The sequence below is a fragment of the Salvelinus fontinalis genome, chromosome 18 (genome assembly GCF_029448725.1).
Source record: "Salvelinus fontinalis isolate EN_2023a chromosome 18, ASM2944872v1, whole genome shotgun sequence".
NCBI lineage: Eukaryota > Metazoa > Chordata > Actinopteri > Salmoniformes > Salmonidae > Salvelinus > Salvelinus fontinalis.
Window position 1 is genome coordinate 12500151 of NC_074682.1, and position 17873 is coordinate 12518023.

A 17873-nucleotide genomic window follows, 5' to 3' on the forward strand; every position below is an offset into this window, starting at 1 on the left:
ACTCTCTTCACAGAACAGCACAAACTGGCTCTAACCAGAGTAGAAAGAGGAGTGGGAGGCCCCGGTGCACAACTGAGCAAGAGGACAAGTACATTAGAGTGTCTAGTTTGAGAAACAGACGCCTCACAAGTCCTCAACTGGCAGCTTCATTAAATAGTACCCGCAAAACACCAGTCTCAAGGTCAACAATGAAGAGGCGACTCCGGGATGCTGGCCTTCTAGGCAGAGTTCCTCTGTCCAGTGTCTGTGTTCTTTTGCCCATCTTAATCTTTTATTTTTATTGGCCAGTCTGAGATATGGCTTTTTCTTTGCAACTCTGCCGAGGAAGGCCAGCATTCCAAAAAATGCTTTCATTGCAGTGTCTCACAATGACGGATTTATATTTCAGTAAATAGTAACAAAGTCAAATTGAGCCAGGGGAAACCAAGGGCACTGCTCTCATAGGAAACAAGATGCTTTCAAATGGGTTGGCAGTCCTGTAATGGTGCAGATGGCCTCAAATACCCGTGGTCAGACTGGTCGTGCCAGATCACAAACCGACCTGGCACAACCAGACTACGTCCTCACATAGACGTTCCCTCATCTCTCTCAGAGTGCAAACTGGGCACTGGGCAGTGCATCAGCGACAGGACAGGAGGAGTGCAGTGAATATCAAGCAGAAAGAACTGGGCTGATAGTGATTACTGACCAGAGCCCCAGAGTGACTGAGAGAGCTAGAAGAGGCTCCCCGCTCACTCTCACTATTAGACTCTGTCACAATGTGCTACTATGTTTGCTCCCAGTTCAAACAACACAATCCCACCAGTGTCATTACAGCCTCACTGCTGGAGACATAGCCCACTGATGGAAAGAGTAGGTCTAAACTAGTGCTCCATCCAAACTCCACTGGGTCCACAGGGAACTTCCTGAATGGAGTTGCCAAGTGTCTGGGGCTAAAATAGTGGTTTCAAAGACACATTAGAGAAATAGGAACATTGTGTAATTTCCCCCCAATATTTTCATACTTTGTGTCTGGTGATTGCCTGCTGATGGATACTTAAGAATATAATATTCTCTAGATGACGTTAACATTATTAATTTGTATCATGATCTTTGCAAGAGAGATTTTGCTAATCTAACAAGTACAGTAGTAAGTCCATACAGACCTGATTTGCTGAGATAGGCACCTTAGATCAAATCTTTAGTGTGTGGCATAAAAAGGAGAAATGTGCCTGAGAGAAGGCATGTCTGTCTGTGCCCCTTCTCCATGCAGATGGCTGGGGGACCCACCACCGGGAACAGATCCACTTCCCATGCTACATCCACTACAGTCAAGGGTGACACTCATTCAGACATTCTGTATCCCTGCACTTGCAGATATCAACAGGCCCAAGAGGTTTACTGACTGTGCAACTTGACTAGGAACAACTGCCATCACTGGTTCTTCCTGCCCTGGTCACATAGTCAAGAAAGAATCCTCCTGTCTCCTGGGATATCCAGGCCCCCAGGGTGTGGAGTTGAAGAGGAGGAGCTGGTCTGTAGTACTCCCTAACTGGACTATCTGGGAGGGGGGGCATTATCAGTTTGACCACTGTGGTGAGTGCATAAAGTACAACTGTCACATAGTCCTGAAACAAAGCCAGTGACTTAATTGCACACATTCCTATGAAGCAATGTTGGATTATTTTAGACAGTTCTCAGGGAACAACAAATATGAATGTACACGATATGCTGGAATCTGTAAAACTCTCGCCCACCCCTGGCAGACATGGGACAGTTTGATACCAGTGTGGAAAAGAAGCCACCTATCCCAAGCATCATCTCCACCCTTGTGGATACCATTCAGAAAATAGCTGCTATGATTAAAATGATGGAATTCAATGGTCAGTAATAATTCATGGTTAAGCTGATATCTTTCCCAATTACTGCAGTGAGTAGTGCAAACTATTGATCCTCCATGGCTGGAGAAGAATGCATAGGCCTCAGTGTTTTGGATATTTCAAACATTTTCATCCACATTTATTCGTTTTTTTCCTTATCTCTGTTTCTGAAAACATCAAAGCTCTTTATATTCTGTTTCGATAAAAGGAGACTGTGAGTTCTGTAGCCCCAATGCCCTTAACGTCCTATGAGTTTCATGTTCAATAGCACAGCTATTAGGAGCTATTTGAGACATTGTCCCGAACCTGCTGTTTCTCCCTCCCTCACCCGTTAGCACAAATCATTTCAAACATTATGCAAATCAAATAGCTCACCCTTACACTATACAATGCAGGTTTAATTGAACGTTAACAAAAGTGAGATACGATGGTGGTCGCCTATAAGGATTCTAATCAAATCGCTATGACCAAATCCTTTTGATATTCTCTTAGATTCTAAGAACAAACACCAACAGCGCTGCAGTAGGTATTCCATTTACAGACCACAAGTAGAGACAGTAGACTTAGGAGGCGAAGGAGGAGAAAGAAGGCATGTTAAGAACCCAAGCCGTCTAGGCATTGTTGTTGTTGTTGTTGTGGGTCCGATGTGGGTCACTGTCTCCCTCCTGCTGGGGCTCACTTCCTGTGCAGCTGTGAGGAGGCCATGAGGCCACCACTGGTTCTGCCATGTGACAACGGAACAGCATCCAGGGCCGGACAGACACACATGCCTGGTGGAGCTTGACAAGGAGTGTCCCCTCTGACCCTGCCTCCAGTCTCTTTCTCCATTCGTCTCTCTCTCTCTGTTGAACTGGTAGCAATTAGAATGGGTACGAGGTTGCTGCTCCCTTGCTGGGCACCTTGGGGCTGACATGCTCTGACTGATGGAGAGCTGTCTGTTCTGTTGGCTTAGTCATACGCCTAGGGGTGGATCTTGGAATTGTAATGTTGACCGAGCGAAGCTTGTAGACTCCTGTACATTTCCCTTTCCTCTTTGTCAGTTGTCATGGGTGGGGCCTTAGTGTTTCCTTCCTAGGTCACATGTGCAGGAAACACTCCCGGCTGTAGTCATGGAGGATATCAAGATGCCATGGAACAAATTAAGAAATTGGAAATACTCCTGCCCAGGCCTACAGATATGAGTGGGAGAGGAGAGCACAGGGATCAGACAGTAAAGAGACAGGATACTGGAGGTCTCCTTTATTAAGTCTCTTCAAAACATTGTAAATCATTTGGCAAAACTTCCCTCATCGTTTAACACCAAGGCTTTGACACAGTGGAAGGAAAAGGGTTCTGGGTATGATTGTCCTTACATCAGCAGATGAAATGGTCTAACCACAATTTACGTGGTTTCAGCAGCTCCGTGGCCTGCAGTGCACCCACCTGCCTGCCAATCAGTTCTTTGCTCAGAGCGACATGCAGGCAGCCTTCAGGGTGTCCTATCTCACTGTGGGTTTGACTGTAGCTCCATCCTCTCTGCTCCATCCTGGGGTCTAGGGGATGGAGGGCTGGGTGCTGGGGGCTGAGGCATGGGCTCTTCTTTGGTCCTGCTGAGACCTTGCAGCACCAGGAAGAGGGAGAGTTGTGATTCTCGATTTATAGTGCTGCTCAGAGGATTGGTGTAATGGTGTTCACAGGTGAGGTTAGGATTATTAGTGTTACTGAAGATGCCTGCTCCATTAAGATGGGTGATTGCCAGTGGTTTACTGTTCTTGCAAAGCCTTGTATTGATATGTAGCCAATGACTGAGTGGCATTGGTCAGGGGTGTCATGCACCCATCATTAGAGGGGGCACAAAGTATGTGATGATGGAGGGGGGGTGGTCCAGAGGGGCCCCCTCCGGAATTCTGAGAATTTCTCATTTTTCAAACACCTGAAACCGCTTTTTCTTGCAATCTAGAGGCATAATCATTATGTCTAATTCTATGTTTTTAAAAAATATGTCTAGGTTATCTAAGCATAACTCTTTCACCGGTTCCATTATCATTTTGATTAAGGATGCACATTGATTCTTTAAGAAGTGTCATGCATTAGGAGTTCAGTACAACTGCAACACTGATATATAGTATCATCACCTACGAATTAAAGCAATTTAAGCCATTTCTAAAGTCTAGCAACCTTGCCAGAATGCCAGCTAAGATAGTTAGACAAGCTACTCTACCTTGATTGATGCCTGAAATGATTTGGTATCTAGTTATGATGTTGGGAGATTGGGAACCTATCTAGCTGGCTAGCTAAAGCCGACTTCATAAATTTGCTAGGTAGCTAGTATTACAGAGTATTACGTGGTCTGAATACAGAGTATTACGTTGTATTTATTCATCAAGAAGGAATCAATAGGGTACATAACTTGCTCAAATTAATTTACAAACATATCTCCTGTGAGTCCTGCCTATCACCAGCAGCTAAAATCAAATCAAATGCTGTGTGTGTCACTCTACACCCTCTCTCCTCCATCACTGACTATACTGTCTGCACGCACTAAAGCAGGGCTCTCCAACCCTGTTCCTGGATAACTATCCTCCTGTAGGTTTTCAATCCAACCCCAGTTGTAACTAACCTGATTCAGTTTATCCATCAACTAATTATTAGAATCAGGTGCGCTAGATTAGGGTTGGAGCAAAAACCTACAGGGCAGTAGCTCTTCGGGAACAGGGTTGAAGACCCCTGCACTAGAGTTTCTAGCGTCCTGTCTAGCATATCTTTGCTCCGTGGTTCACCTCGGAAAGAACCACTTACTAGGGAGAATGGGGGGGGTAATGCCAAATGTGTCCAGTAGTGCTGATGATTATACAATGTTTGTATTAGCGTGCACAAAACATTCCTCTGATGTTGGCAGAATGTTACCAGACCATATTTTTCATGTCCTTTAAAAGTTCCCAAAATATTTCATTCGGTTGTGGGAACAGTGTGGGGACATTACAAGAGATAGCTTCCCCAAACACAAAATCTGTCCAGTTGTGCTGATTACAGTGGAGGCTGCTGAGGGGAGGATGCCTCATAATAATGTCTGGAACGGAGCTAATGGAATGGCATCAAACACATGGAAACTATGTGTTTGATGTATTTGATACCATTCCACTAATTCCGCTCCAGCTATGAGCACCAGCCCGTCCTCGTCCAATTAAGTTGCCACCAACCTCCTGAGGTGCTGAATTCATGCAATGTTTCTATCAGGGTCAGGGTGTACAAAACGTTTCCCTTAAGTTGCAAGAATGTTCACACACATGTTCATGTGTTCTTGAAAGGTTCTCAAAATATTATATTTAGGTTTAATCCAGCATTCCCTCAAATGTTCGTAGAATGTTAGTCCCTATGATTATAGAATAAAATAATTTGAACAGTCCATGGAGGTTTTAATCATCTGTTAGTGCTGTTTTACTGTTGAGGAATGTTGTTGTAAGACAGTTCATGTAGACGCAAGCAGGGATCAAACCTGGTACCTAAGGAGTTTTATCCCTGGAGTTATTCCACTGCACCACAGGGATGTGACTCAGAGGAATACAATGCTGTTCATATGTTTAGTCTGACTTCCAGGTTGCGGTCTATGTCTTTGCAGAGATAGGATAACTACATCTTGAAAAAGATGTATCCTTTATTTACGTCCTATTCTACCAATCCTAGGATGACCACGTGCCCCAGATTGTACAGGACAGTCTGTTAGGAGTGTGTATCGGAGACGAAGTCAGGTGCAGGAGATCAGAGTGTAGTGAACAGGCGCACTTTTTATTCCGGTCAAAATGACAGCACAAAAATAACATAAAATGTGCCTAAAACACAGAACATAGACAAAAAGTAATAGTAACAATATCCATAATATCAATATACACGCAACACAAACAACCCTACACAGAGACATGATGGGGAACAGAGGAATAAATACATATGAATTGATTGGGGAATGAAAACCAGGTGTGCAGGGAACAAGACAAAATAAATGGATACATGAAAAATGGAGCGGCGATGGCTAGAAAGCCGGTGATGTCGACCGCCGAACGCCGCCCGAACAAGGAGAGGAGCCGACTTCGGCGGAAGTCGTGACACAGTCACGCATGTTTGGCGCTTTGTCCCGCAACCAAACAATCATGTTCTGCATTTTACAACAAATTCAAACACTACCCTTAATTTAAAAAGGTAGATTTGTCCTTTATTTCAGTCAGACATTCACACCTGTCTCTTGCAGTCACGTTGAGTTTATGAAAAAATCAGTTACGATTTTAGCATGTAAATCTGGGTGGGGCAAAAAAAATATGAAAAGTGGGATGCATGCCAGCAAAGCCACTAAACAACATAACACTAAACAATACATTAATTGCACTATAACGGTGACAAACGGTGCCCACAAACTGTTAGGGCCTACATAAAGCTGTCCCAACAGCAGTCCCAACATCTTACCACTGCTACACCTGGCGGAGCTTTGTCTTGCAGCGAAACAGTTCATTCAGTCTCATTTAATGCCTTTTAAAAAACAGAGCTGATATTAGTAGATTGTCGACTTGATTCATCATGATGATGACTGCTAGCTAAGATTTTGAAAGCAAAGACTTGGCGGTGACGTAGTGTCTCCATGAGTGACAGAACACTGAGCCAATCACGACGCAACGCTCCATATTTTCTTCTGGCTCAGAATACACTGAGCTAGGCTGAAACACCTGCATTTTGGAGCTGCCTTACTCAAGAGAACAAAAAAAGAGACCATGTTTGTATGCGGCTTTATTAACTCAATGATATATATATTTTTTTACATTGTTTGTGACACGTATTAATGCAAAAATAACATGCTAAAAATGTGGGGCTCCGCTCCACCTGCCTATGATGGCGGGTCGCCACTGGAAAAGATGGAAAAGATACAGTATATGATAAGGATGTGGTAGCTTAAGCCAACTGGTGATGATAAACACTTCTCCAATCATTGTTGAGATCTGATATTATGAGCAGCGCAAGACTAGGCTTAGGCTAATGTCATAGACCTATTGTCAACCAATCATATTTCTCAAATAGTCCTTTCGGACTAAATTAAGTACCACAGTATGAGTCATAAAACCCAGAAATGGTTCCAATTGTTTTTTCATCATTCATTTTTCCATCTGGGATTTTAGATAGTAAATTGAGGCGAATATATTGATAAAACTCACCTTGTCCGAGAGAGAATTACATGGCTATCAAAATGTCACCCAAAGGTAAGCCTACACCCACCAACTGCACAATTCATTTAAAAAAGTGAAAAATGGCCATTGGAACCATTTCCACGTTTTTATGGGTATTTTGACACATCCACTGTGGCAGAATATTCCAGATAAACCTGGAGGACAATAAGGCCTAATTACTTACAAAAAGTGGGCTGCTGATGAAGAGCTATAAAAGTAAGTAAATAGCAGTAATAGAATGAAGCCCAAAGCCAGTAGGGGGCTCCGGGGGCATTCTCCCCTGGCAAAGAAAATAAGGAATTTCAACAGCTAGATGCATGAATATTTTTCAGGTAGCTCGCACCTTCCCACTTGCCATTGCTAATTCTCAATTACAGTGGCTACCGTGGGGCTCTCTACTCTGGAACACGTACATCTACAGTGTATTGCCAAAATCCACTCAACTTCAGACAGTCTCTGACCTGTCCAATGAGGCAAACTGATTAAACAATCGCACAGTACCCCCCTCCTCACACACACAGTACAGTAACTAGAATCCATAGAGCAGCTTTAAGTTGATCACCCCTCTCCATCGCTTTCTCTGTGTCATCTGTTGCTGTCTCTCAGTATTCTTTGTTGTCGTCTCTTGTCTACCCTCCTCTCGTGACATGTCCTGGTTGTAAGTGGAAAAGAAAACAGTTGTTGTAATAGTAATTCCACAGGCTTTTTCACCTGAACATTTTGTAAACCATGTTTTACCTTTTCACTGTCTGTATTTCACCTCTTATCATTTGTGCAAATAAATAAAACGAATTGGAATCCATAAGCAGCTTAGCACATAGCACAAGTGATGTGTGGTTATGGAAACTCATAGACCATCAAAAAGTTCGGGGCTGGATCAAAAACATCCGGGGCTGATGTGCCGGAAGCCCCAAACAACCCAAAACAACCCCATACCCAAACAGGTACCCAAAAGAACCCCAAAGTACCCAAAACAACCCAAAACAACCCCATACCCAAACAGGTACCCAAAAGAACCCCAAAGTACCCAAAACAACCCAAAACAACCCCAAACCCAAACAGGTACCCAAAAATAAACCAAAACTACCCCAAATAACCCAAAACAACCCAAAAGTACCAAATATACCCCAATTTACCCAAACAACCCAAAAGTACCCGAAACAACCGAAAACAACCACAAACAACAGCCAACAACCCCCAAAAAAACCAAACATGTTCCCCAAACAACTCAGAGGAACCCAAAAGTACCCAAAACAACCCCAAAGTACCCAAAACAACCCAAAAGTACCCGAAACAACCGAAAACAACCACAAACAACAGCCAATAACCCCAAACAACCACAAACATGTACCCCAAACAACTCAGAGGGAACCCAAAAGTACCCAAAACAACCAAAGTACCCAAAACAACCCAAAAGTACACAGAACTACTCCAAACAACCACAAACAGGTGCCCAAAGCAACCAAAAAGTACATAAAACAACCCAGAACAACCCAGAAGTACCCAAAACAACCACACACAACCCCAAACATGTACACAAAACAACTCAAAAGTACCCAAAACAACCACAAACAGGTACCCAAAACAACCCTGGATATGTCCGTGTGGAAACACCCACATACAGAGTAGGCACATAAGTAAATCCACACGTACATACAGTATATGCATGCACATATGAGTGCACATACACACAAAGATGCACACACACAGCAAGCATTATATAGGTACCCTTGTACTTTTCTTAAATAATTCCCTATTTCTTCTCAAATAAGTTGTGGGGGAAAATGGTGACCACACCTTGTTAGGCTTTTGGATTTGTAACATAGCAGAACAAGTTTAATTTTTAAAAACATATTTGTAAACAAATTTCGAAAAAAAATTGTAATGGACAAAATGATTGTCACCCTGGAGCTAGGACTTGGTTGCACAGCCTTTGGCCAAGAAAACTGCAGACAAGCGCTTCTTGTAGCCATCAATGAGCGTGCTGCAAATTTCTACCGACAATTAGGCCCACTTTTCAGCAGCAAACTGCTTTAATTCTTCTATATTTAAGGGGTGAACCCCAACCACTTATTGTTTTCAGATCTCTCGATAGGTTTCGGATGTGATTCAGATCTGGACTCTTCACTGACCACCCCAGAACACTCAAGCATATCTTAACCCTTTCTGGGTGCTTTTATTATGTGGGTTTGGGTTCGTTGTTCTGCTGGAAGACCCACAACCTTCAATATAGGCCCAGGTTTTAGACACTGGGTTGAACATTGGACTGCAAAACGCCTGATAATCTGCTGCTTTCATGATGCCTTGCGCACGTACAAGGTCCCCAGTACTATAGGCAGCAAAGCAACCCGAGAGCATTAACAAACCTCCTCCATCTTGGATTGTAATTTTCATTGTTATTTTCATTAATTTGATCATCACACAGCGCTGATTTGTATTTCCAAAGAGCTGTAAATGTGTTTTGTTGGTCCACATAATATTTCCCCCAGGATTTAGGCTTGTTTAGGCAGGTTTTTGAGAAGTCCAATCAGGCTTTCTTGTGTCTCCTTCAGCAGTGGGGTCTTCCTGTGTTTACCAACGACCAAATTACGCTTTCAAAGAAAGTACTTATAGGGGAGGTTCGATAATGCTGTGGGCTTACCCGGCTCCACGATGGGGCAAAACTGAAACTTGTGACCCCTCAGTTTTATGTCCCTATATAAAAATAGCAAAGATGTTCAAATGATTGAGTGACAGGTTGGCGCAAAACCTGTATCTCCGCTGCGCTGTCAGCACAATGGTCAGAACATGCAGCAGTGTATGTAGGGGTGCTATGGAAAGCCACTGGGGCTCAGGGTTTCCGTTAGCTGGAAATTGACAGCTTTTGACCGATAAAATGAATGAAAGCTAATAAATACTATTTAAATTGGCCAAATTATCTGGAGCTGCCCTGCTGCTGAGGAGAGAGAGAAAGCGAGAGAGCAGTCTTGGCCTAGGCTGCTGTTGATTGCGAAGATGGAGGCCTTTTTCATTGAAGTAAAATGAAAGTTAGAGAGTGCCTATTGTAAAAAGCCTACAAGGCAGGGCTCCAGTCTGCGACCATTTAGTCACATTTTGCGACCCTTTGACAACTGGCTGTGGGAGATAAAAAATGCATCTATGCGGGCAGAACATTCATTCGCCTCACTAAAAAGGAGGCTAAAACCATGATTTGGTCAAACAGTAAAGTACATTATCCTCATGATTCCTGTAATGAAAGTGTCTGCCTGCCGGCCCCTGTACCTGTTTTGCTGCATGAGGCCTGCTGCTGAGTCGAGTGAGCCACTCTCTCTCTCTCATTTCCCAGGGGGAAGAAATGCTCTGGGAGAAAGAAAATGTATGTTTTAAAATCCAATTGTTGGGAGAACATAGCTACCCTGTTGTTACAGATGGAGAGCGGATGTTCTCATCTTCTGTAGGTATACTTTTCATTTCTCAACTCTCAAATATGAGGTCAATAGCAACTATTTTACAAAGATATTTGATATGGTTTTGAGATACAGAGTGTACGAAATACACATTGGCCATTGCAAGTGCATAGGCCTCATTGGATGGTACAGTAGGCTACAACTGTGGGACACAAAAATGTGACATTAAATGTACTGGTAGATGAATACATGGCTACTATGAGTGCGTATTATCTTTAGAGTTAGTGATCTAGCTAATGGGTTTTGAGTTTCCACTTACTCAGGTGGCTGAATTAGCCGCAAATAAATTAGCCTATGTATCACGATCCTCTTCCTGGAAATGACTGGACCAAAGCGCAGCGGGGTACATATTCATGATATTTTATTTAAATCAGAACACTTGAACAAAAATAACAAAGAGAAAAACGAACAGTTCTGTAAGGTAACTAAACTATACAGAAAACAACTACCCACAAACACAGGTGGGAAAAAGGCTACCTAAGTATGATTCCCAATCAGAGACAACGATAGACAGCTGCCTCTGATTGAGAACTATAGCCGGCCAAACACAAAGAAATAGGAAACATAGAAATAAAGAAACTAGAATGCCCACCCTAGTCACACCCTGGCCTAACCAGGGTGTGACAGTACACCCCCCCAAAGGTGCGGACTCTGGCCGCAAAACCTGACTCTAAAGGGGAGGGTCTGGGTGGGCTTCCTTTATGGCGGCGGCTCTGGTGCGGAACGTAAACCCCCCTCCGCCTCTGGCTCCCCCCACTTTGGTGGCGCCTCTGGTGCGGGGACCTTCGCCGCCGACCCCCGACTGGGGACCTTCGCCGCCGACCCCGGACTGGGGACTCTCGCTGTTCTGACTTGGTTTTGTTCAATAGAGATGATTTTGCCTCCATCTTTATATCATAGTGTCACGCCCTGGCCATAGAGAGGCTTTTATTCTCTATTTTGGTTAGGCCAGGGTGTGTTTGGTGCAAATCAATCCCAGAACAACAGCAAAGGACCTTGTGAAGATGCTGGAGGAAACAGGTACGAAAGTATCTATATCCACAGTAAAACGAGTCCTATATCGACATGACCTGAAAGGCCACTCAGCAAGGAAGAAGCCACTGCTCCAAAACCGCCATAAAAAAGCCAGACTACGGTTTGCAACTGCACATGGGGACAAAGATCGTACTTTTGTAGAAATGTCCTCTGGTCTGATGAAACAAAAATAGAACTGTTTGGCCATAATGACCATCATTATGTTTGGAGGAAAAAGGGGGAGGCTTGCAAGCCGAAGAACACCATCCCAACCGTGAAGCACGGGGGTGGCAGCATCATGTTGTGGGGGTGCTTTGCTGCAGGAGGGACTGGTGCACTTCACAAAATAGATGGCGTCATGAGGTAAGAAAGTTATGTGGATGAATTGAAGCAACATCTCAAGACATCAGTCAGGAAGTTAAAGCTTGGTCGAAAAAGTGTCTTCCAAATGGACAATGACCCCAAGCATACTTCAAAAGTTGTGGCAAAATGGCTTAAGGACAACAAAGTCAAGGTATTGGAGTGGCCATCACAAAGCCCTGACCTCAATCCTATAGAAAATTTGTGGGCAGAACTGAAAAAGCATGTGCGTGCAAGGAAGCCTACAAACCTGACTCAGTTACACCAGCTCTGTCAGGAGGAATGGGCCAAAATTCACCCAAATTATTGTGGGAAGCTTGTGGAAGGCTACCCGAATCGTTTGACCCAAGTTAAACCATTTAAAGGCAATGCTTCCAAATACTAATTTAGTGTATGTAAACTTCTGACCCACTGGCTGAAACAAAAGCTGAAATAAATAATTCTCTACTATTATTCTGACATTTCACATTCTTAAAATAAAGTGGTGATCCTAACTGACCTAAGACAGGACATTTTTACTAGGATTAAATGTCAGGAATTGTGAAAACTTCCGACTTCAACTGTATTTGGTATTAGTGTAGGCCTATGTATTAATCCAAACCAGTTATTTAAGTTCTTTAAATATGAAAACGTGTTTATTTCTGTTGAGACATTTTCTTTTGTGAAGGTTTAAACCAGTTCGTAAGTGTTTTGTTTCATTCTGTTAAGCGATTTTCTTTCGCCAAATTAAGTTCCAACTGTAACGTTGTGTTTTCTGCAATGTAATATCCTGCTCGTATTTTCTATATAAACAATGGCTTGACTTATTCCAATAAAGTTTAGAAACTTTCATTAAGGTTTGGCTATTACATTCAAAAAAATATGTTATTTAGCAGACATTCTTATCTAGAGTGGCTGACATGAGCAATCAGGTCTAAGTGCCTTGCTTAAGGGCACATCAACAGATCTTTCACCTAGTCAGCTCTGGGATTCAAACCAGTGACCTTTTGGTTTCTGGCCAAACGCGCTTAACTGCTATGGCTACCTACCTGCCTTGTACTACTTACCTACCTGGCTTATACTGCAGGCCTATGGTATGATGGAAATAAGCACAGGTGCTCCAAATGACTCCAACAGTTGAACTTCAGGTGTGGAAGAATGTTCTAGGCCGTCCAGAGTTACTCCTATAATCTAACAATATAATGCTTAACTTTATAAAAAAATATTGTTGGGGCGGTATGCAAATTTGAGTGGGTCCAGAGTTTCTGGAATGATGGTGTTGATGTGAGCCATGATCAACCTTTCAAAGCATTTCATGGCTACAGATGTGAGTGCTAAGGGGCAGTAGTCATTTAGACCGGTTACCTTGGTGTTCTTGGGCACAGGGACTATGGTGGTTGGCTTGAAACATGCAAGTCTTACAGACTGGGTCAGGGAGAGTTGAAAATGTCAGTGAAGACACTTCCCAGCTGGTCAGCGCATGCTCTGAGTTCGCGTCCTGGTAATTCGTCTGGCCCTGCGGCCTTGTGAATATTAACCTGTGTAAAGGTCTCACATCGGCTACGGAGGAAGTGATCAAATAGTTCTCATGTACATGTTCTGTGTTGCTTGCCTCGAAGCATCAAAGGCATTTAGCTCATCTGGTAGGCTTGCATCACTGGGCAGCTATCAGCTGGGTTTCCCTTTGTAATCTCTGATAGTTTGCAAGCTCTGCCACATCCGATGAGCGTCAGCGCCGGTGTAGTAGGATTCGATCTTAGTCCTGTATTGACACTTTGCCTTTTTGATGGTTTGTCTGAGGGCGTAGCAGGATTTCTTATCAGCGCCCAGATTAGTTTCCTGCTCTTTAAAAGCGGCAGCTCTAGTCTTTAGCTCAGTGCGGATGTTGCCTGTAATCCATGGCTTCTGGTTGGGATATTTACGTACGGTCACTATGTGGACGACGTCATCGATGCACTTATTAATGAAGCCGGTGACTGATGTGGAAAACTCCTCAATGCCATCGGATGAATCCTGGAACATATTTTTGTTAGTGAGTTTGTGCTAGTGAAACAGTCCTGTAGCGTAGCACCTGATTCATCGGACCATTTCCGTATTGAGCGGAATGGTACTTCCTGATTGAGTTTTTACTTGTAAGCGGGAATCAGGAGGATATAGTTATGGTCAGATTTGACAAATTGAGGTTGAGGGAGAGCTTTGTATGCGTCTCTGTGTGTGGGGTTAAGGTGATCTAGAGTTTTCCCTCTAGTTGCAAAGGTGACATGCTGGCATTGGTGGAAAAAGTATCCAACTGTCATACTTGAGTAAAAGTAAAGATACCTTAATAGAAAATGACTCATGTAAAAGTGAAATTCAACCAGTAATATACTACTTGAGTAAAATTCTAAAATAATCTAGTAATAAAATATAGTTAAGTGTCAAAAGTAAATGTAATTGCAAAAATATACTTAAGTATCAAAAGTAAAATAAAAGTATAAATCAATTCAAATTGCTTATATTAAGCAATCCAGATGGAACAATTACATGTTTTAGATTTTTATTACTGGATAGCCAGGTACGCTCCAACATTCAGACATTATTTACAAACAAAGCATTTGTGTTTAGTGAGTCCGCCAGATCAGAGGCAATAGGGATGACCAGGGATGTTCTCTTGACAAGTGCTTGAATTGGACGATTTTCCTGTCCCGCTAAGCATTCAAAATGTAACAAGTACTTTTGGGTGTCAGGGAAAATGTGTGTAGTAAAAAGTACTTTATTTTCTTTAGGAATGTAGTGAAGTGGCCTCCCGAGTGGTGCAGCGGTCTAAGGCACTGCATCACAGTGCTTGAGAAATATAAATAGTAAAGTACAGATACACTAAAAAACTACTTAAGTAGTACTTTAAAGGTCTTTACACCACTGCATGCTGGTATAAAATAGGTCAAACAGATTTCAGTTTACCTGTATTAAGATTTTTCCCACTACTGCTGGTTGTATTATTTTTCCCAATTGCTGGTTGTAAATATAATTTGATTGGTTACATACACATATTTATCAGTTGTTATTGCGGGTGTAGCGAAATGCTTGTGTATCTAACTCCAACAGTGCAGTAGTATCAAAAAAGTATTCACAATACACACAAATCTAAAAGTAAAAGAATCCAATTAAGAAATATATAAATATTAGATTGAGCAATGTCGGAGTGGCATTGACTAATATACAGTAGAATAGAATACAGTATATACATATGAGATGAGTAAAGCCGTATGTAAACATTATTTAAACATGATTAAAGTGACCAGTATTCCATTATTAAAGTGGCCAGCGATTCCAAGTCTATGTAAACTCAGCAAAAAAATAAACGTCCTCTCACTGTCAACTGCGTTTATTTTCAGCAAACTTAACATGTGGAAATATTTGTTTGAACATGACAAGATTCAACAACTGAGGCATAAACTGAACAAGTTCCACAGACATTTACTAACAGAAATGGAATAACGTGTCCCTAAACAAAGGGGGAGGGGGAAATCAAAAGTAACATTCAGTATCTGGTGTGGCCACCAGCTGCATTAAGTACTGCAGTGCATCTCCTCCTCATGGACTGCACCAGATTTGCCAGTTCTTGCTGTGAGATGTTACCCCACTCTTCCACCAAGGCACCTGCAAGTTCCCGGACATTTCTGGGGGGAATGGCCCTAGCACTCACCGTCCGATCCAACAGGTCCCAGATATGCTCAATGGGATTGAGATCCGGGCTCTTCGCTGGCCATGGCAGAACACTGACATTCCTGTCTTGCAGGAAATCACTCACAGAACGAGAAGTATGGCCGGTGGCATTGTCAAGCTGGAGGGTCATGTCAGGATGAGCCTGCAGGAAGGATACCACATGAGGGAGGAGGATGTCTTCCCTGTAACACACAGCATTGAGATTGCCTGCAATGACAACAAGCTCAGTCCGATGATGCTGTGACACACCGCCCCAGACCATGACGGACCCTCCACCTACAAATCGATCCCGCTCCAGATTACAGGCCTCGGTGTAACGCTCATTCGTTTGACGATAAACGCGAATCCGACCATCACCCCTGGTGAGACAAAACCGCGACTTGTCATTGAAGAGCACTTTTTGCCAGTCCTGTCTGGTCCAGCGACGGTAGGTTTGTGCCCATAGGCGACGTTGTTGCCGGTGATGTCTGGTGAGGACCTGCCTTACAACAGGCCTACAAGCCCTCAGTCTAGCCTCTCTCAGCCTATTGCGGACAGTCTGAGCACTGATGGAGGGATTGTGCATTCCTGGTGTAACTCGGGCAGTTGTTGTTGCCATCCTGTACCTGTCCCGCAGGTGTGATGTTCGGATGTACCGATCCTGTGCAGGTGTTGTTACACGTGGTCTGCCACTGAGAGGACGATCAGCTGTCCGTCCTGTCTCCCTGTAACACTGTTTTAGGTGACTCACAGTACAGACATTGCAATTTATTGCCCTGGCCACATCTGCAGTTCTCATGCCTCCTTGTAGCATGCCTAAGGCACGTTCATGCAGATGAGCAGGGATCTGGGCATCTTTCTTTTGGTGTTTTTCAGAGTCAATAGAAAGGCCTCTTTAGTGGCCTAAGTTTTCATAACTGTGACCTTAATTGCCTACCGTCTGTAAGCTGTTAGTGTCTTAACAACCGTTCCACAGGTGCATGTTCATTAATTGTTTATGCGTCATTGAACAAGCATGGGAAACTGCGTTTAAACCCTTTACAATGAAGATCTGTGAAGTTATTTGGATTTTTACGAATTATCTTTGAAAGACACGGTCCTGAAAAAGGGATGTTTCTTTTTTTGCTGAGTTTATATAGGGCAGCAGCCTCTAAGGTGCAGGGTTGCGTAACTGGGTGGAAACCGGCTAGTGATGGCTATTTTACAGTCTGATGGCCTTAAGATAGAAGCCATTTTTCAGTCTCTCGGTCCCAGCATTGATGCACCTGTACTGACCTTGCCTTCTGGATGATAGTGAACAGGCCGTGGCTCTGGTGGTTGATGTCCTTGATGATCATTTTGGCCTCCCTGTGACATCAGGTGCTGTAGGTGTCCTGGAGGTCAGGTAGTTTGCCCCCGGGGATGCGTTGCGTAGACCGCACCACCTTCTGGAGAGCCCTGCGGTTGTGGGTGGTGCAGTTGCCATACCAGGTGGTGATACAGCCCGACAGGATGCTTTCAATTGTGCATCTGTAAAAGTTTGTGAGGGTTTAAGGGGCCAAGACACATTTCTTCAGCCTCCTGAGGTTGGGAGTACAGTAGGGGGCTGAGCACGCACCCTTTTGGGCCCCTTTTTTGAGGATCTGCGAAGTGGAGGTGTTGTTACCTACCTTCACCACCTGGGGGCGGCCCGTCAGGGAGTCCAGAACACAGTTGCACAGGGTGGGGTTCAGACCCAGGGCCCCGAGCTTAATGGTGAGCTTGGAGGGTACTATGGTGTTGAATGGGCGGGCAGCCTTGCGAGGGATAACATGCTTAAATGTCTTACTCACGTCAGCCACAGAGAAGGAGAGCCCACAGTCCTTGGTAGCGGGTTGCGTTGGTGGCACTGTGTTATCCTCAAAGCGGGCGAAGAAGGTGTTTAGCTTGTCCGGAAGCAAGACGTCGGTTTCCACAACGTGGCTGGTTTTCCCTTTGTAGTCCGTGATTGTCTGTAGACCCTGCCACATGTGTCTCATGTCTGAGCCGTTGAATTGCGACTCCACTTTGCTTCTGTACTGACATTTTGCCTGTTTGATTGCCTTACGGAGGGAATACCTACATTGTTTGTATTTGGCCATATTCCCAGTCACCTTGCCATGGTTAAATGCGTTGGTTCGTGTTTTCAGTTTTTTGAGAATGCTGCCATCTATCCACGGTTTCTGGTTGGGTAGGTTTTAATAGGCACAGTGGGTACAACAACTCCTACACACTTCCTGATGAACTCAGTCACCGTATCCGTGTATTCGTTGATGTTATTCTCAGAGGCTACCCGGAACATATCCCAGTCCGCGTGACCAAAACAATCTTGAAACATGTATTTCCGA